General features: G+C 38.9%; 1 protein-coding gene across 4 annotated transcripts in view; it reads right to left on the bottom strand.

Annotated features, from left to right (window-relative positions):
* The window catches only part of DNM3 (dynamin 3), a 717,102-nt gene that overhangs the window by 440,088 nt on the left and 259,293 nt on the right, over nt 1–17,721 (bottom strand). The gene's annotated exons all lie outside the window — the stretch shown is intronic.

The raw sequence follows: 17,721 nt of genomic DNA, 5'->3' as shown, positions 1-17,721 counted from the left end.
TAGAAGGAAGCACAGATGAGGAAGACAGATAATAAGCCACCTGAAGATAGCCAAGGAATGCAGGAACAGAAGCTGAGAAGAGACAAGGATCTTTACCCAGAGCTGACAGAAAGAGAACGCCTTCCTCTAAAGCCAGTGTCCTGAATTCAAACTTCTAGCCCTGGTGGCGTAGTGGTTAAGAGTTCAGCTGCTAACCAAAAGGCTGGCAGTTTGAATCTACCAGCTGCTCCTTGGAAACCCTATGGGGCAGTTCTACCCTGTTGTATAGGGTCACTATGAGTCAGAACCGGTTCCATGGCATCTAACAACAACAATAAACCATGAGAAAATAAATTTGTTTGTTAAAGCCACCTACTTGTGGTATTTCTGTTAAACATCACTAAGAAACTAAGACAAGTGTGATCCATGCAGATATCTGCAGACAGACCATTTCAAACATTGAGGAGGAGAAGTGCAAAGGCCTTGTAGGCATGACCCCTTGACCTGCTGAAGGAACAAGAAAGCCAAAAAAAAAAAAAAAAAAAAGCTGAAGTGGGCTCAGGGAAGAGGAGAGTGGGAGGGATGAGTTTAGAGATCACGCAGAGCCTTGAAAGCCAGGGGAAGGACTTTGGATTCACCTATTTAGTTATGTGTATTCAGAACCAGATATTTACTTACCTATTGTAACACAAATTCAGTATTTCTTCTACAGCACTTTTTAATAGAAAATCTTTCCCTATAATTCTAACAGCCAACTAAGGCCACATTTTTCTTTTTTTTAAGCAGGGAAAAAACAATCAATTAATTGGTATGATGGTGGTCCAAGAATGTGGTTTCCCAAGAGGCCAATAAATGGCACAGTTGCTAAACCATGGTTTAAAAACCAAGACGCTCCTCTCAGTGTTTCCTGAAAAGAACCTCGGGGCTGTGTGGGGATGCACTGGAGAAGAGGGAGTAAAGAAAAGCAGCTGAAAACCGATGCCCACTGGAAAAACACCAAAGCTGAGATGTCCGTGGAGGGAAGTCAGGCAGCTCATAAAGCTCTGATGTTCCTCTCTTCTCCTCCAATGGCCCAGAGACAACAGGGAGAAAATACCTGAGAAGAAATGCATTCCCCTAGGTTAGACGTCTAGCTTTGTGCTTTGTTATTTGAATGTGTATAAATCGCATGTTTTTCACTGGTGTTTATTTATGTGGCTTAAGAAAAGAAACCACTTAAAGATTTTACACAAAAGACATTCAACATGTGTAGCTGTAAATGAAAATACTGTTTTAACTTTAAGTATATATTTATACCACGATATAGCTAGAGTGACCATACATTTCAAATTGCCTGAGCAGTCTTGGTTTGCTTCTATTATCCCAGTGAAAGTATTAATAATAGCACCCTCTTTTACTCTCAAAAATGTCCAAGGGTGTATGACAAATTATATGACCACCCTATCCATGGCTCAAAAAAGTCAAGTAATAAAGTCCTGGCACTCAACTCTAATTAGAATTACTTTGCTTTTGCAAAAGATTTTAATTACACCAGTCTTAAAATAGAGGTTGAAGGTAGATATATTAAGGCCAAAAATCAAGAAAATCAAAATAGGACTAGGGAAAAGGATAGATGTTTGAAAGAAAATGTATCTAAATAAAACTGAGTATAGATTTCTTTAGCATCAGGGTAACTTTAAAACATGTAATTGTTAATAAGTATTTAGAGAATGCTTCTTCGGCAGGGTTAGTCATTGTGTTAGGTGCGAGGAGTAAGAAGATAAAAGACACAGCTCTTTTTTTTTTTCAAAGGAACTAATGGTCAGACCCTCAACAAGATGGAACGACACAGTGGCTGCAACAATGGGCTCAAACATATCAACAATTGTGAGGATGGTGCAGGACCAGGCGTTGTTTTATCTGTTGTACACAGGGTCACTATCAGTTGGAATCGACTTGACAGCACCTAACAACAACCATGGTCAGTAGGAGCCCTGGTGGTGCAGTGGTTAAGTGCTATGGCTGCTAACCAAAAAAGTCAGTGGTTCAAATCCACCAGCCACTCCTTAGAAACCCTATGGGTCAGTTCTACTCTGTTCTACAGGGTCGCTATGAGTCAGAATTGACTAGATGGCAATGGGTAATGGTCAGCAAGAGGAGGCACTCGCATAAGCAAATAAATTAGAAACAAATCATAATGCAGTATCAAAAATGCTGTGACAGAAGAAAACATAGGATGCTGTTTGAAACACTGAGAGGGAATGGGGATGGAGAGCAGGAAAAGAATCACAGAGATGCTCCAGAAACATTTTTGTGAAAAGATGATGATTGAGCTGGATCTTCAAAAATAAGAGGGGATGGCAGGTGAAGGCAGAAAGAAAGGGAGACATTCCAGACAAAGGAATCGCATGTGCAAATGGTAAAGGCACGAAAAATGTTTCAGGACAGTGCAGGTCACCTAGAATGGCTAAGGCAAACAGAAAGTGACAATAGATGTAGCTGGAGAAGAGTTCGGAGATCAGATGGTGAAGGAAAAAACCACCCTACATATTTGAACTTTATTCTCAAGATATGAGGAGCTGTTGAAGAATTTTGAGGTGAGAGGCAAAAGACATATCTTTATTTTAGAAGGCCACTTTGACAGCAGTGGGAGGATGAACTTAAAAAGGTGAACAGACTGGAGGCAGAAAGGTCAGTTAGGAGGAGCTCACTAGAGCAATTCACATTAAAAAAAAAAAGTTAATTCCAACAGCTGAAAAATTAATTGGACATGAGAAAGTAAAGATAAAAAGCAAAAACTACTTTTTTCTCCAAGAAGCTTAGCCTTAATAAGACAGTAGCGTAAACCCTTGTAGTAGACTATAGGGTAGACAGTTGCAGTAAAGAAGTCTGAGCTAGAGGTATAGATTTGGGACTAATCTATATTTCAAGTTGTAGTTGAACTACAGGAGATATGACCTGCCAGGGAGAAAGAAGTACAGAGTGAGAAGAGAAGTAAACCAGGAGAAACCTCTGGGGAACTCCAGTGCTTAGAGGCAGGCAATGGTGGATAAACTCTTGAAAGAGATTAAGGAGGAACCAGGAGAGAGATGGAAAAGTACCCATGAGAGAAGGGAGTCAGTTCTAAGAAGAGAGTCGAATACAGCATCATGAATAAGAGTCCATTAGGTTTGGCAATTAGGTCTCTGGTTGACCTCTGTCATAATTATTTCAGTAGAGTGGTGAGGTGGAAGCCAGATTTTAGAGGCCTGAGTAATTAACTGGAGATGAAAAAGTAAAGATAGCAAGCATAAAGTACTCTTCCAAAAAGCTTGGCCATGAACAGAAGGAGAGAAATAGGTAAGAGAGACAGGATTTTGCTGTTGTTATGTTTTTTTAAAGTTAGGAGAGACATGACTACAGTTATATTCAGACTAGAAAAAAAAAAAACAAAAAACAAATAGTGAGGGAGAAGGTGATGATTCAGGAAGGAGGAATCAGAAGAGTAAGCTCCTTAAGGAGGTGAGAGTACAGGTAAAGAGCACAGCATTGCTCAAGGATGCCACCTCAGTGGAGACATAGATGAGGAGGGAAGATGGTTGTGAATACAGTTAAGTTTGGAGGTTAGAAGACAAGAAATTAATGTTCCCAATATGGCCACTATTTTCTCTGCAAAATCATCACCAAAAGTAAGGACAAAAGTTATGAGCAGAGAGCTTGAAGGGAGTGTTAAAAGTTTAAAATCACTACTGTGAAGAACACAGGGAGTCAATAATTAATAACATGTTGATGGATTACTGGGTAGTACTTAAGACTAGACTGAGGATGAAGACTATGAATACATTGTGGCACCAATCCACACAGATGAACAATTTTTTCAACCCATTTCAGGAACCTGAGGAAAAAGAAAATAAAGACAAAGGTAAAATTCACCAGCCTTGGCGTTTTGACAGGTGGCAGTTAATTCAAGCAGCACTGAATTAATACGTTAGGAAGTTTAAGGTGGATGTGCTAGTTATCAACTTATTGCCTCTCAGTTTCAAATTTAACCTTTTTGCCACCTCTATGAAAATAATTCTGGCCCTTTAAATATTATCCTTTGCCAGATGGCATCATGCTAAATTCTGTCAGGAGAGGGCGCTGGAGAGACACTGCAGGAGGAAAAGTTCTGCTTCCTGTTTCCAGCGTGCTCCTTGGCTGGCTACTCTAGCAGCCAGCAGCTGCCCGCAGCACTCCTCCTCGGGTAGTTCTGTAGCAGAGTATCTCCATCCAGTGAGACGTCTCCCCATGAATGGCTTTCTCTTCCAGCAAGTTCCCCAATGTGGTCTCCCAGCAACTATTCTGCCTTTCAGTGAGCTATGTCTGTGCCCTCTTCAAGAAGCCCTGAGCAGGGGGCTTATCCTTGGGTGTGCTCCTAGGGGCAGTACCTCAGCACCTGCTCCTTATACCTACCATTCCTACATTCTCTAGCAGCCCCCTAACTTCCTACCAGCCTACCCCTCATTACTCCAATCCCCTGCTATAGTTAATAATTTTTTATATTAAATATTCCTGCTCATATACTGTGTATGGTTTCTCTCTCCTGACTGGATCCAGACTGACACAGTAGACAAGGAAGAAAATGAAATCAGGAGAAGACCAGTAGGCTGGAGGCAAATAGTGATACCAAAGGTCTGAAGGTCTCCTTGAGTTTAAGGAACAGTTAAACGGAGAGTAAAGGAGAGAGCTGGAAGGGTGGGAGCCTGTAACAGGATATTAGGTATAGGGAAGAACCATTTTCTTCCCTTCTCCTTCCAGCACCCTTCTAATCTTGTTCATGAAGTAAAGTAGGAACTTCCACCAACATTTCTGGTTAGTAAGATGGTGAGAATATGACATTCATTGGTCCACAGCTCTCTACTGAGTGGGATGTAAGCACTAAGTCACAGCTCATATCTGGCTCTCTGATTCTTACTGGTTGACACACCACAGGGTTTGAAGCAGGCCAAAATACTCTATGCTGCTTATGGGTGCACATCTGCTCCACACATCTAACTCTCTCCACCAGTGTGGGCTCTAAGGTAGAATGCTGGAAGAGGAAGTAACAGGAGGCTCCCACTTTAGCAGCAGGTCCCAGACACACTTTCCAATCTAGATTTATCAGCATCATAGTAGACAGTAAATTTCAATCTTCTTCTGAGCCCTTGTATTAATTTCCCAACTGATTTAAAGCCAAAGGAGTGTAGGAGGGGGTGATCAGCATTCTGCAAACCCCAGAATTGGAGTTCACGATTTCTGAAGGACCTTTTGTAAAACATTTGCCCATGATGACAAGACCAGAAGAGGTTACGGAAGTGTTGAAGGGAGAGCCACTAGACTTGAAGAGCTCAAAGAAAAGTAGCTACCAGATGTTGGACACATTCTCTACATGGACACTGAAGTCTTCCAAGTTTGAAGGTGGAATTTGAGATGGAGAAGAAAAATACAAGGCAGGTTCTAAAGATCTTGAAGAAGGCAAGAAAGTGGCCAGCAACTAACAATGACAGTGATTATGCAGGAAAAGGGTGGTAGAGCAAGGACATAGGCCTCAACAGAGACTTTTTACAGGAAGGTGAAGGAATAATGCTTGGAAGGCCACAAAAGGAGAGGTAGGCATGCCCAATCCAGGCCCTTAGATTCTTTAGGTTTCGGCCAGTGAATATCCTTCACTGAAGAGAGATGCAGGGTAAGCAATAATGTCAAGGAGAAAGTCAGGTTTGACTTAAGGCGAAACATAGAATGTTTTGAGAAGACAGCGGAAATATACAGGAGGCTGATCCAGAGAACACAATGGAAAAGGAAGTTCAAAGGATGGAGAGCAAAGAGAAGACAAAAAGTGTCTGGGAACAAGCTGTCTCATCCCATGCCATCAGACTGACTGTTGGCTTTCCAGTAAGCTGGATAAATGGGAAATGATTAAAAAAAATGATTCATGCATACCATAAACACTTTATATAACTTAAAACATAAATGTACACACATGTGCCAATCTTTTGATGTAAGGCCAAGGCCTGTTCTCTGCATATGGATCCACTGATTGGAGTTATGTATCTTCTGTCTTACATAAACCACATCCTTCATCTACGATTTCAAGTTTTGTTGTCTTTAAAGTAGAGGGGGAACCTGAAGACACTTGTGAAATAATCTGAGCGTAGAACCCATCTAGATTTTTATAATCCCCTCCAAATTCTTTTAGCTTTGTTTTGCATACACCTAGTCAATGCTTTTGTAGCTAACCTTTATCAAGCCTTTACAAAGCATTCAGTTTAGTTTTCATAGAAACAAAACTTAGTATTTTTTTTTTTTTTTGCATTTCATCGGTTTACTTGAAAAGGAGCCCTGGTAGTGCAGTGGTTAGGCGCTCAGCTGCTAACTGAAAGGTCAGTCATTCGAACTCACCAGCTGCTCCACAGGAAAAAGATGTGGCAGTCTGCTTATGTAAGGATTACAGCCTTGAAAACCCCATAGGGCAGTTCTACTCTGTCCTATAGTGTTGCTGTGAGTTGGAATTGACTAGACAGCAACGGGTTTGGGTTTGGTTTTGGTCAGTTTACTTGCCCTCCACTTAAACTCCATACATAAAATAAGAAATACAACTGGTATCAGCCGGTTTGAGGACAAACACAACACAGTTGATCCTTGGAAAGAAGACAGATTAACTACTGGGATCAAGAGTACATGGACAACCTAAAGAAAAGCTTTCTAGCTGATGACCTCCATGTGCTGACAGTGGCAGTCAGTATAATATGGAATGCAGTGTTGGTTAATCCTGTAAGTCATGAAGGGGAGGTCCATTAAGAGTGCTTTAACTGTCCTGGTGATAAGATCAGCTGCATTTTGAGAAGACAGTAAAGACAGCAGAGATGTGAAGTGAGCATTATTAACCGACTTCAAGTTTCCAAAGGAAAGCTTGAATAAAGATTGCTTTTTTCCTTCCCCATGTGCATTCTTTTTCCCTGTCCTTCAGTCCTCTTAAGTCCTTAAGCTTTTCCTATCCTGGAAAAGAGCGACTAGGACTTTAAGGAGCAAGGTGGAATATCAGCAAGAGGTCTAAAAAGGGGTCCAAACCTGCAGAGCCACTTCTGGATCCCCAGACGGTTCCACTGTATTTTTTTTTTTTTTTTTTTTAAGCATTCACAGTCTAGGAATTTAGCTGGCTTGTCTCTCACTACTGAGCATCTTTTCTTCACCCTCTTTGTAAATAGAGACCAAAATGCAAATTCATTCTCATTACCTGTCTCTCTCATCCTCTCTTTCTCCTTCTTCCCACTGGTTTTTCAGGGAGATTACTCATGGTAATCATACAGAAAGAAAAGAGTATCAAAACTAACAAAAATAGCCTTCTTTGCAGAAATGGAAAACCTAACCCTCAAATTTATACGGAACTGCAAGGGACCACAATTGTCAAAGCAACACTGAAAAAGAACAACAAAATAAGAGGACTCTCACTTTCTAATCTCAAAACAAACTATAAAGCTACAGTAATCAAAACAGTCAGGTGTAAAATGACAGACATATAGACCAACAGAATAAAATTGAGAGTCCTGAAATAAACCCATGCATCTATAGTCAATTGATTTTCAACAAGGGTGCTAAGCAGGGATGGGTTACCCAATAAGCAAGGTAAGCACATGCTTTGTAAGTGGGCATTAACAAAACAGGGGCTCCAGTTGTCCAAAGCAAAGACCCATAGATGCCAACCAGACAGGATACAAGAAAAAGCAAGCACTGCAGTGGAAGGGAACTGGCAGGGCACTAAATGAGATTGATAACCCTTTATAAATTTTGTATACGATACCAATTATATTTTCCTTATCATTTTGGACCAATCAGGTATAACCTCACATTCAGTTCTCTCTCGTCCACCATGTAAGAATGTGCCAGTGGCACTATAACCACATGACTCGTGACACATCTGGTCCTGCACAAAGTGACTCAAAACACATCTTCAGGTTCAGTATACCCTTGTATGTGTATCATGCTCTTTACGATCCTTCTTGCCCCAATCGGATATCAGCAGTAGTCCAATGAACTGTGAAGATGCAGCATCAAAGGACAGAAAGTGAGTGCACATGTTTTTAAGGATTATCTCAAGACGAAAAACACTCGTGGAGATCTGCGAAGTGCTCGCCAACAAATATCATTCGATAAACAAATGAAATAATTTCCAACTGCCGTGTAAGTGGAGCCTTGGTGGCACACTGGTTAAGAGCTAGGCTGCTAACCAAAAGGTCGGCAAAGCAAATCTACCAGCTGCTCCTTGGAAACCCTAAGGGGCAGTTCTATCCTGTCCTATAGGGTTGGTATGAGTCATAATTGACTTGACAGCAACAGCTTTTTTTTTTTGCCTTGTGAGTACTATTTCTTTTGAGCACTTCAGACCTGAAGAAGAAAATTACACATTCCAAATCAATTTTTTTTACTTACTAATTTTCAGCTCGGAGCCCTGGTGGCGCAGTGGTTAAGAGCTCAGCTGCTAACCAAAAGGTCGGCAGTGCGAATCCACTAGCTGCTCCTTGGAAACCCCATGGGGCAGTTCTACCCTGTACTTACAGGTTGCTATGAGTAGGAATCGACTCATTGGCAACAGGTTTGGGTTTTTCCGGTAATTTTCAACTATAAATTTTTGTGTGAATGTCTAAATTCGAATATAAATTTTATTTTATAAAATTTGTTTTATAAATTTTATTTTCAATTATTCAAATTTATTTACTACAGTAGAACCAAATTTAAAAAGTGACATAACTTATATGCAGGTAAAATGAAATGGCAACAACAAAGTGGGGCACAAAAACAAAAGCTAGCAGAAGATAAAAAGAAAAAGATTTGTGAATCCCTAAAGATAATTCCAAAATTAACTTCCTTTTTAAAACGCAGTGAATCGAAAGAGACTTCTTCCACTGAACCCTCAATTTTAATGGGTGCAAATTGCTGTACCAGTACTGCTAGGGCTGAAGTTATTAATAGCAATATGAATATAACAGGATTTGTTCCAAATTCTGCATCCATTCCTTGCTGTAATAAAAAAACTAATAATGGTATAGAAAGTGAAACTATTTTAGAATCTGAAATTGTCACATCTGCAGACCCCACAAATAACAGAAATACAGATGCTGCTTTATGGAATAATTTTTCTCCTAATGATGTAAATTATTGGATTGAAAGAGAGCCAAGTGATCGTAAACATCCAGTTTGGACCATTCAAAAACTTGTGCCGAAAATTTCTGATGGTAAACAAACAAGGTTCTGTGCCAGAATATATTTCTAGGGTACAAACATAATGGAGAAAATTACAAGAGGGAGTGGCGACTGTATTTTTCATCAGTCAGCTCTGTGTATTGTTTTGTGTGCAAACTATTCAGTCCTAAATCATTTAATCCTTGATTTGCTATGGATGGATTTAGCAATTGTCACAACTCAAATATGATTGATAAACATGAAAACAGTTCAATTCACAGAGACTATATGTTGTTATATTTAAACAGAAGACATGGTTTTGGTTTAACTCATGAACTGGAAACACAAATTAATGAAGAACGTCAGTATTGGAAAGTCGTTTTGCAACACGTTGGTGCTGTCATTATAACAATCTCTGAACGTGGACTACCTTTTGGAGGAAGAAATGAAGCGTCTGGAAATTTGTTGGGTTTACTTGAACTTGTTGCTCAGTTTGATCAATTTTTAGTGGTTCACATCTCAAAATACGGTAACACAGGAAAGGGCAACTCATCGTATACGTCTAAAACAACGTGAAGAATTAATAAACTTAGTAAGTGATAAAGTTCGAATAACTCTTCAGTGAAATAAGTATAGCTTGATATTTCAGTTTGTCTATAGATTTCACTCCTGATCTTTCTCATACAGATCAGCTAAGTATTGTTTTAAGATATGTATCTCCAACAGATGGAAAACCTGTCGAGTGATGTATCATATTTACTAACTTAAAAAGTCGTACCAGCGAAGAAATTGCAAATCAAGTACTTCACTATTTACATGAAGTTTGAAAAACTGATTTCTCTAAGTGCAGAAGTCAGTCCTATGACAATGCTGCCAATATGTCAGGGTGTTATAAAGGTATACAACAAAATTTTAGAATGTAATGAATATGCCATTTTCATACCATGTGCTGTACATTCACTTAATCTTGTAGGACGTAGTGCAGTAGATTGTTATCTGGAAGTAGTTGGCTTTTTTTCCTACTGTTCAGTTACTTTACACATTTTTTGCCACCTCTATTTATCGATGGGCAGTTTTTAAAACATATTTAGGCAATGATCAAGTATTAAAATGTCTTTCTAATACATGCTGGAAAGTGCATGCTATAGCAACAAGTGCAATCCTGGAACTGTACACTCAAATTCTAGATGCCTGTCTTAGTCATGTAGTGCTGCTATAACAGAAATACCACAAGTGGAGGGCTTCAACAAACAGAAGTTTATTCTCTCATAGTCTAGAATGCTAGAAGTCCAAATTTAGGGCATCATCTCCAGGGGAAGTCTTTCTCTCTGTCAGCCCTCAGGGGAAGGTCCTTCTCATCAATCTTCTCATTGTCTAGGAGTTTCTCCGCAGAGGAACCCAGAGTCTAAAGGACGCACTCTGCTCCCAGTGCTGCTTTCTTGGTGGTATGAGGTCCCCCTGTCTATCTGCTCACTTCTCTCTTTCATATCTCAAAGAGATTGGCTTAAGGCACAATCTAATCTTGTAGACCTCATCAACATAACTACCACTGATTCATCTCATTAACATCATAGTGATAGGATTTACAACACATAGGAAAATTACATCAGATGATAAAATGGTGGACAATCACACAATACTGGCCTAGCCAAATTGATACACATATTTCTGGGGGACACAATTCAACCAATGACAATGCCTTAGAAAATACTGCTGAGGACCAGATACAAAAAGGCGATACCAAAAGAGAAGCTGAAAACGTCGTCAACAAAATGCAAATACTAGAGTATGTATTTATGTTGATTATGTGGAATAATATATTGCAGCATTTTCAATGGACGAGTAAAGCTCTCCAAGATTCAGAAGTAAATTTAAAGACACACACAGATCTCTACCAGGCATTAACAGGGTATTTACATAATTTAAGGAAGATTTTGAAAAATTTGAAAACACAACAAATACTGCCAAATTATCAATTTGGTCATTTATCAAGCAGTTCACCATCACAGAAGCATTAGAAAGAAACAGGTAAATGACGGAAGTGCTCCAGAAGTATCACTGAGTGCCAGAGATCAATTTTACATAATCACATACTGCACCATCATTGAAACACTTGAATCTTCCATGAAAAGAAGGGAAAAAGTGTGTGAAGTTCTTCCAAATCGATTTCCCTTCTTAAACAATTGGATATACCTGGTGAAGAGCGCGTGAAGGCATCTAAGAAATCGGTGAGGCTTATCCCAACGACTTAAATACATTTATGGAGAAGTGGGACAATTTCATTCTCACACGAGAACTTGTTTACGGGTTCAGGAATGACAAATTTTACTTATGTAGGCATGTATGATTCCATAATAGAAGATAAAATACAATGCATATTTCCCAATGTTGAAATTGTTTTACGCATATTCCTAACTTCAGTCATCACAAACCGACAACAGACCACTCATTTCCATTCCTAAAGTGACTCAAAAACCCTTAGCGTACAACAATGAATCAAGAAAGACTTGATTCATTATCCTTATTATGTATGGAAGTAGATACTGTTTGGCAGTTTAATTGTGATAAAATTATTGAAGAATTTGTAAGAGCAAAGAATAAAAAGAACCGTTTTTAATTACAACATGTTCAAGATGAAAGGTCTACCTAAAAATAAAATACAGTAATTTGTTGTAATATTTGTTTTCTGGTCGTGAAACTTTCTTTTATGACATCTTTTCATTTGTTCATTTATAATTATAGAATTTATTACAAAACAACCATCAGAACTGAAGTATGAGCTGTTTAAAGTTGTTTAAAGAAAAGTAAATTTTTTGTTGTGGGAAATAAACAGAATTTTACACTGACTGTTGAAACAACTAAGTTCACTGACTCAGTTTCTTTGTTGTAGAATATGTGGAATATTCTCTTTGTAAAAACTGTAATATATAGTAAAAATCTTACGATCCCACATCCACTAAAAATTTTATAATCCAGTTCATCTCATTTTGCTAAAATGGCATACACCACTCTTGCGTTCAATGGCTAATATTAAAATAGCATTTTAAAAAAGTTACATCGTGGATAGCTAAGACACACACACACATATATACATGTATATATATAACTCACACAACCCATATGAAAGCATGAGTAAGCAAGAGGAGAGGGCACCACAAATTATCAGTGTTTAGGACCCTCACATGCCTTTATCTGGCCCTGGTGCTAAGTCCATTCAAAGGAGAAAGAATGTTGTTAAGTGTTATTGAGTCGATACCGATGCACAATGACCTTATGTACAACAGAACAAAACACTGCCAAGTCCTGTGCTGTCCTCACAATCATTGCTATGTTTGAGTCCACTGTTGCAGCCACTGTGTCAATCTATCTTGTTGAGGTCTTCCTCTTTTTTGCTGACCCTCCACTTCACCAAGCATGATGTCCTTCTCCAGGGACTGATCCCTCCAGATAACATGTCCAAAGTATGTGAGACAAAGTCTCGCCATCCTCACTTCTAAGGACATTCTGGCTGTACTTCTGTCAAGACAGATTTGTTCATTCTGGCAGTCTATGGTATATTCAATATTCTTGGCCAACATCATAATTCAAAGGCAACAATTCTTCTTTGGTCTTCCTTACTCATTGTCCAGCTTTCATATGCGTATGAGGCAATTGAAAACACTATGGCTTCGGTCAGGTGCACCTTAGTCTTTCAAGTGACATCTTTGCATTTTAACACTTTAAAGAGATCTTTTGCAGCAGATTTGCCCAATGTAATGTGTTGTTTGATTTCTTGACTGCTGCTTCCATGGGCGTTGATTGTGGATCCAAGTAAAATGAAATCCTTGACAACTTCTATCTATTCTCTGTTATCATGATGTTGCTTATAGGTCCAGTTATGAGGATTTCTGTTTTCTTTACGTTGAGGTGTAATCCATACTGAAGGCTGTAGTCTTTGATTTTCATCAGTAAGTGCTTCAAGTCCTCTTCACCTTCAGCAAGCAAGGTTGTGTCATCAGTATACTACAGGTTGTTGATGAGTCTTCCTCCAATCTTGATGCCATGTTTTTCTTCATATAGTCCAGGTTTTCGGATTATTTGCTCAACATACAGATTGAATAGGTATGGTGAAAAGATACAACGCTGACGTACACCTTTCTTGACTTTAAACCACGCAGTATCCCCTTGTTCCACTTGAATGTTCTGGAATCCCCATTCTTCGCAATGTTATCTATAATTTGTTATGATCCACATAGTCGAATGCCTTTGAATAGCCAATAAAACAAAAGTAAACATCTTTCTGGTATTCTCTGCTTTCAGCCAGGCTCCATCTGACATCAGCAATGATATACTTGGCTCTACTTCCTCTTCTGAATCTGGTTTGAATTTCTGGCAGTTCTTTGTTGACGTACTGCTGCAACTGCTTTTGAATGATCTTCAGCAAAATTTTACTTGTATGATATTAGTGATATTGTTCGATAATTTCTGCATTATGTTGGATCACCTTTCTTTGGAATATGTACAAATACAGGTCTCTTCGAGTCAGTTGGCCAGGTAGCTGTCTTCCAGATTTCTTGAGACAAGTGAGCGCTTCCAGCGCTGCTTCCATTTGTTGAAGCATCTCAATTGGTATTTCGTCAATTCCTGGAGCCTTGTTTTTCACCAGTGATTTCAGTGCAGCTTGGACCTCTTCAGTACCATCAGTTCTTGATCATATGCTACCTCTTGAAATGGGTGAATCTTGATCAATTCTTTTTGGTACAGTGACTCTTGTGTATTCCTTCCATCTTCTTTTGATGCTTCCTGTATCATTTAATATTTTGCCCATAAAATCCTTCAGAACTGCAACTCGAAGCTTGAATTTTTTCTTCAGTTTTTTTTTCAGTTTGAGAAATACCAAGCATGTTTTTCCCTTTTGGTTTTCTATTGTCAGGTCTTTGCACATTTCGTTATACTTTGTCTTCTTGAGCCACCCTTTGAAATCTTCTGTTCAGCTTTTTTACTTCATCATTTCTTCCATTTGCTTTAGCTACTCTATGTTCAAGAGAAACTTTCAAAGTCTCTTCTGACATTCATTGTGGTCTTTTTTTTATTTCTTGTCTTTTTAATGACCTCCTCCTTTTTTCATGTATGATGTCCTTGATATCATTTAATAACTTGTCTGGTCTTCGGTCAACAGTGTTCAATGAGTCAAATCTATTCTTGAGATAGTCTCTAAATTCAGGTGGGATATACTCAGGGTTGTACTTTGGGCTCGTGAACTTGTTCTAATTTCTCCAACTTCAACCTGACCTTGCATATGAGCAGTTGATGGTCTGTTCCACAATCGGCCCATGGCCTTGTTCTGACTGATGATATTGAGCTTTTCCATTGTCTCTTTCCACAGACGTAGTCGATTTGATTCCTATGTATTCCATCTGGCAAGGTTCACATGTACAGTCACTGTTTATGTTGTTAAAAAAAGGTACGTGCAATGAAGAAGTCACTGGTCTTGCAAAATTCTATCCTGTGATCTCCAGCGTCATTTCTATCACCAAGGCCATATTTTCCAACTATCAATCCTTCTTCGTTGCCAAATTTCACATTCCAATCACCAGTAATTATCAATGCATCTTGACTGCATGTTTGAACAATTTCAGGCCAAAGTTGGTAAAAATCTTCAATTTCTTCATCTTTGGTCTTAGTGGTTGGTGCATTAATTTGAATAATAGTCATATTAACTCATCTTCCTTGTAGGCATATGAACGTTATCCTATCACCGACAACACTGTGCTTCAGGACAGATCTTGAAATGTTCTTTTTGATGATGAATACGACACCATTCCTCTTCAATTTGTCATTCCTGGCATAGTAGACCATATGACTGACTGGTTCAAAATGGCCAATACCAGTCCATTTCAGCTCACTAATGGCTAGAATATTGATGTTTATGCGGTCCATTTCATTTTTGACAATTTCCAATTTTCCTAGATTCACATTTCATACATTCCACATTCCTATTATTAATGGATGTTTGCAGCTCTTCCGTCTCATTTTGACTCACACCACATCAGCAAATGACAGTCCCAAAAACTTGACTGCACCCTTATCTTTAAGGCTCTACTTTGAGGAGGCAGCTCTTTTGAGTGCCTTCCAACCTGAGGGGCTCATCTTCTGGCACTATATCAGGCAATGTTCCACTGTTATTCATAAGGCTTTCACTGGCTGATTTTTTCCAGAAGTAGACTTCTAGGTCCTTCTTCCTAGTATTCTAGGAAGAAGGAGAAGGAATAGCCTCTCTAATAAATGGTTCTGGGACAACTGGATTTCTACATGCAAAAGAATTAAACTGGAACCCTACTCACACCAAATATGGAGATTAACTCAAAATGGAACACTGACCTAAATGTAAGAATTAAAATCATAAAACTCTTAGAAGAAAACAAAGAGGTAATGCTTTGGGACCTAGTTTTTAACAATGGATTCTTAGATATTACACCAAAAGCACGAGCAGCAAAAGACAAAATAGATATATTAGACTTCATCGAAATTAAAAACCTTTGGGCATCAAAGGACTTTATCAACAAAGTGAACAGGCAACTTACAGATTGAGAGAAAATTCTGCAAACCATATATCTGATAAGGGTTTAAAATTCAGAATACATAAAAAAAAGTACAATGGAACAATGAAAAGACAAAACCACCCAGTCAAAAAATGGGCAAAGGACTTCAATAGACATTCCACTAAAGAGGATATACAAATGACTAACAAGCACATGAAAATAAGCTTAACATCATTAGTCATCAGGGAAATGCAAATAAAAAATACAATGAGATACCACTTCATCCCTACTAGGATGGCTATAAATAAAAAATGGAAAACAACAGGTGCTGGAGAGGATATGGAGAAACTGGATCCCTCATCCATTGCTGGTGGGAATGTAAAGTGGTGTGGCGCTATGGAAAAGAGCTGGTAGTTCCTCAAAAGGTAAAACATAGAATTACCACATGACCCAACAAGTCTACTCGTAGGTATATATCCAAAATAACTGAAAGCAGCAATGCAAACAGATACTCGTGCACCAATATTCAGTACAGCATTATTCATAATAGCCAAAAGGTAGAAACAACCTAACTGTTCATCAAGAGATGAGTGGATAAGCAAAATGTGGTATCTACATACAATGAAATATTACTCAGCTATAAATAAAAATCAAGTCCTATTACATGCTGAACATGGATGAACCTTGAAAACATTATACTAAGTCAGCCATGAAAGGACAAATATTGTATGATCCCACTTATATGAAATAGGCAAATGTATAGAGACTGAAGCTTATGAGTGGTTACAAGGGGTGAGAGGGAGAGGAAAAGGAGGAGTCATTGCTTATGGGGTACAGAGTTTCCTTTAAGGGTGATAGAAAAGTTTGGAAATGGACAGTGGTGATGGTTGTACAACATGATGAAAGTAATTAATATCACTGAATTGTACAGATAAAAAAAGTTAAATTAAAAAAAAAAAAAACACAGGTATCTATTCGTTCAAGAAATGCTCACAGTACCAGTGTTAACTGTTACAGAGCTAGGCCTACCCTACCCTAAACACCATCACTAATTCCCTTCTTGCATTTTCCAATACAAGGTACTCCTTTCACATCCCTAGGAATCCAGCACACATTCTCTATATTCCTCAGGGAGGAGTCCCCAATATTGGGGAGTCTCTCCTCCACCCTCTGTAGCATGGATTCAATAGATATTACATGGTAGAGAATGTTGGGTGCTACTAAGATGGCCATTTATAGATCAGCTACTGTTTACTTAGCACTTACTACAGTTAGTCAGTGTGTTAAGTGACCTGTAGGCTTCCAACATAATCTTGTTTAATCCTCACTGAGGTTGTATTATCATCATCATCATAATCTCCATTTCACAGATAAATTAACAAACAGATAAGTATAAAGCGTTTTTTGTTATATTATGTTATGTTAAAGGGTTTAAACCCTTTCAACCCTTATCAGCTCCTCACACAAATAAGCAGCAGAGTAAGGATTTGAATCTAGGCAACTGGATCTCAGATTCTGGGCTCCTAACCACTACACTACACTGCCCCTTCCCAAAACGCCAGGCTCAAGTGGAATTCATTTATAACTTAGAAGAACATCCTTACTGATATCCACAATATCAGTGATTCCCTTCTATCTGTCATGGATTGAATTGTGGCCCCCAAAAATGTATCAGTTTGGCTGGGCCATGATTCCCAGTATTGTGTGATTATCCACAATTTTGTCATCTGATGTGATGTTCCTATGTGTTGTAAATCCTATCTCTGTGATGTTAATGAGGGGAAATGGGCAGAAGTTGCATTGATGAGGCAGATCTCAATCTACAGGACTGGATTGTGTCTTGAGCCAATTTCTTGGGGGATATAAAAGAGAGTGGCGAGCAGAGAGACAGGGGCCCTCATACCACTAAGAAAGGAGTGCCAGGAGGAGAGCACGTCCTTTGGACCCGGGGTTCCTGAGCGGAGAAGCTCCTAGTTCAGGGGAAGATTGATGAGAAGGACCCTCCTCCAGAGCTGAGAGAGAGAGAAACCCTTCCCCTGGAGCTGATGCCCTAAATTTGGACTTTTAG

This window comes from Trichechus manatus, unplaced genomic scaffold (assembly GCF_000243295.1).
Source record: "Trichechus manatus latirostris isolate Lorelei unplaced genomic scaffold, TriManLat1.0 scaffold00117, whole genome shotgun sequence".
In the NCBI taxonomy this organism is placed as follows: Eukaryota; Metazoa; Chordata; class Mammalia; order Sirenia; family Trichechidae; genus Trichechus; species Trichechus manatus.
The sequence above is the reverse complement of the archived record's forward strand: the minus strand, read 5'-3'. Positions and strand labels throughout refer to the sequence as shown.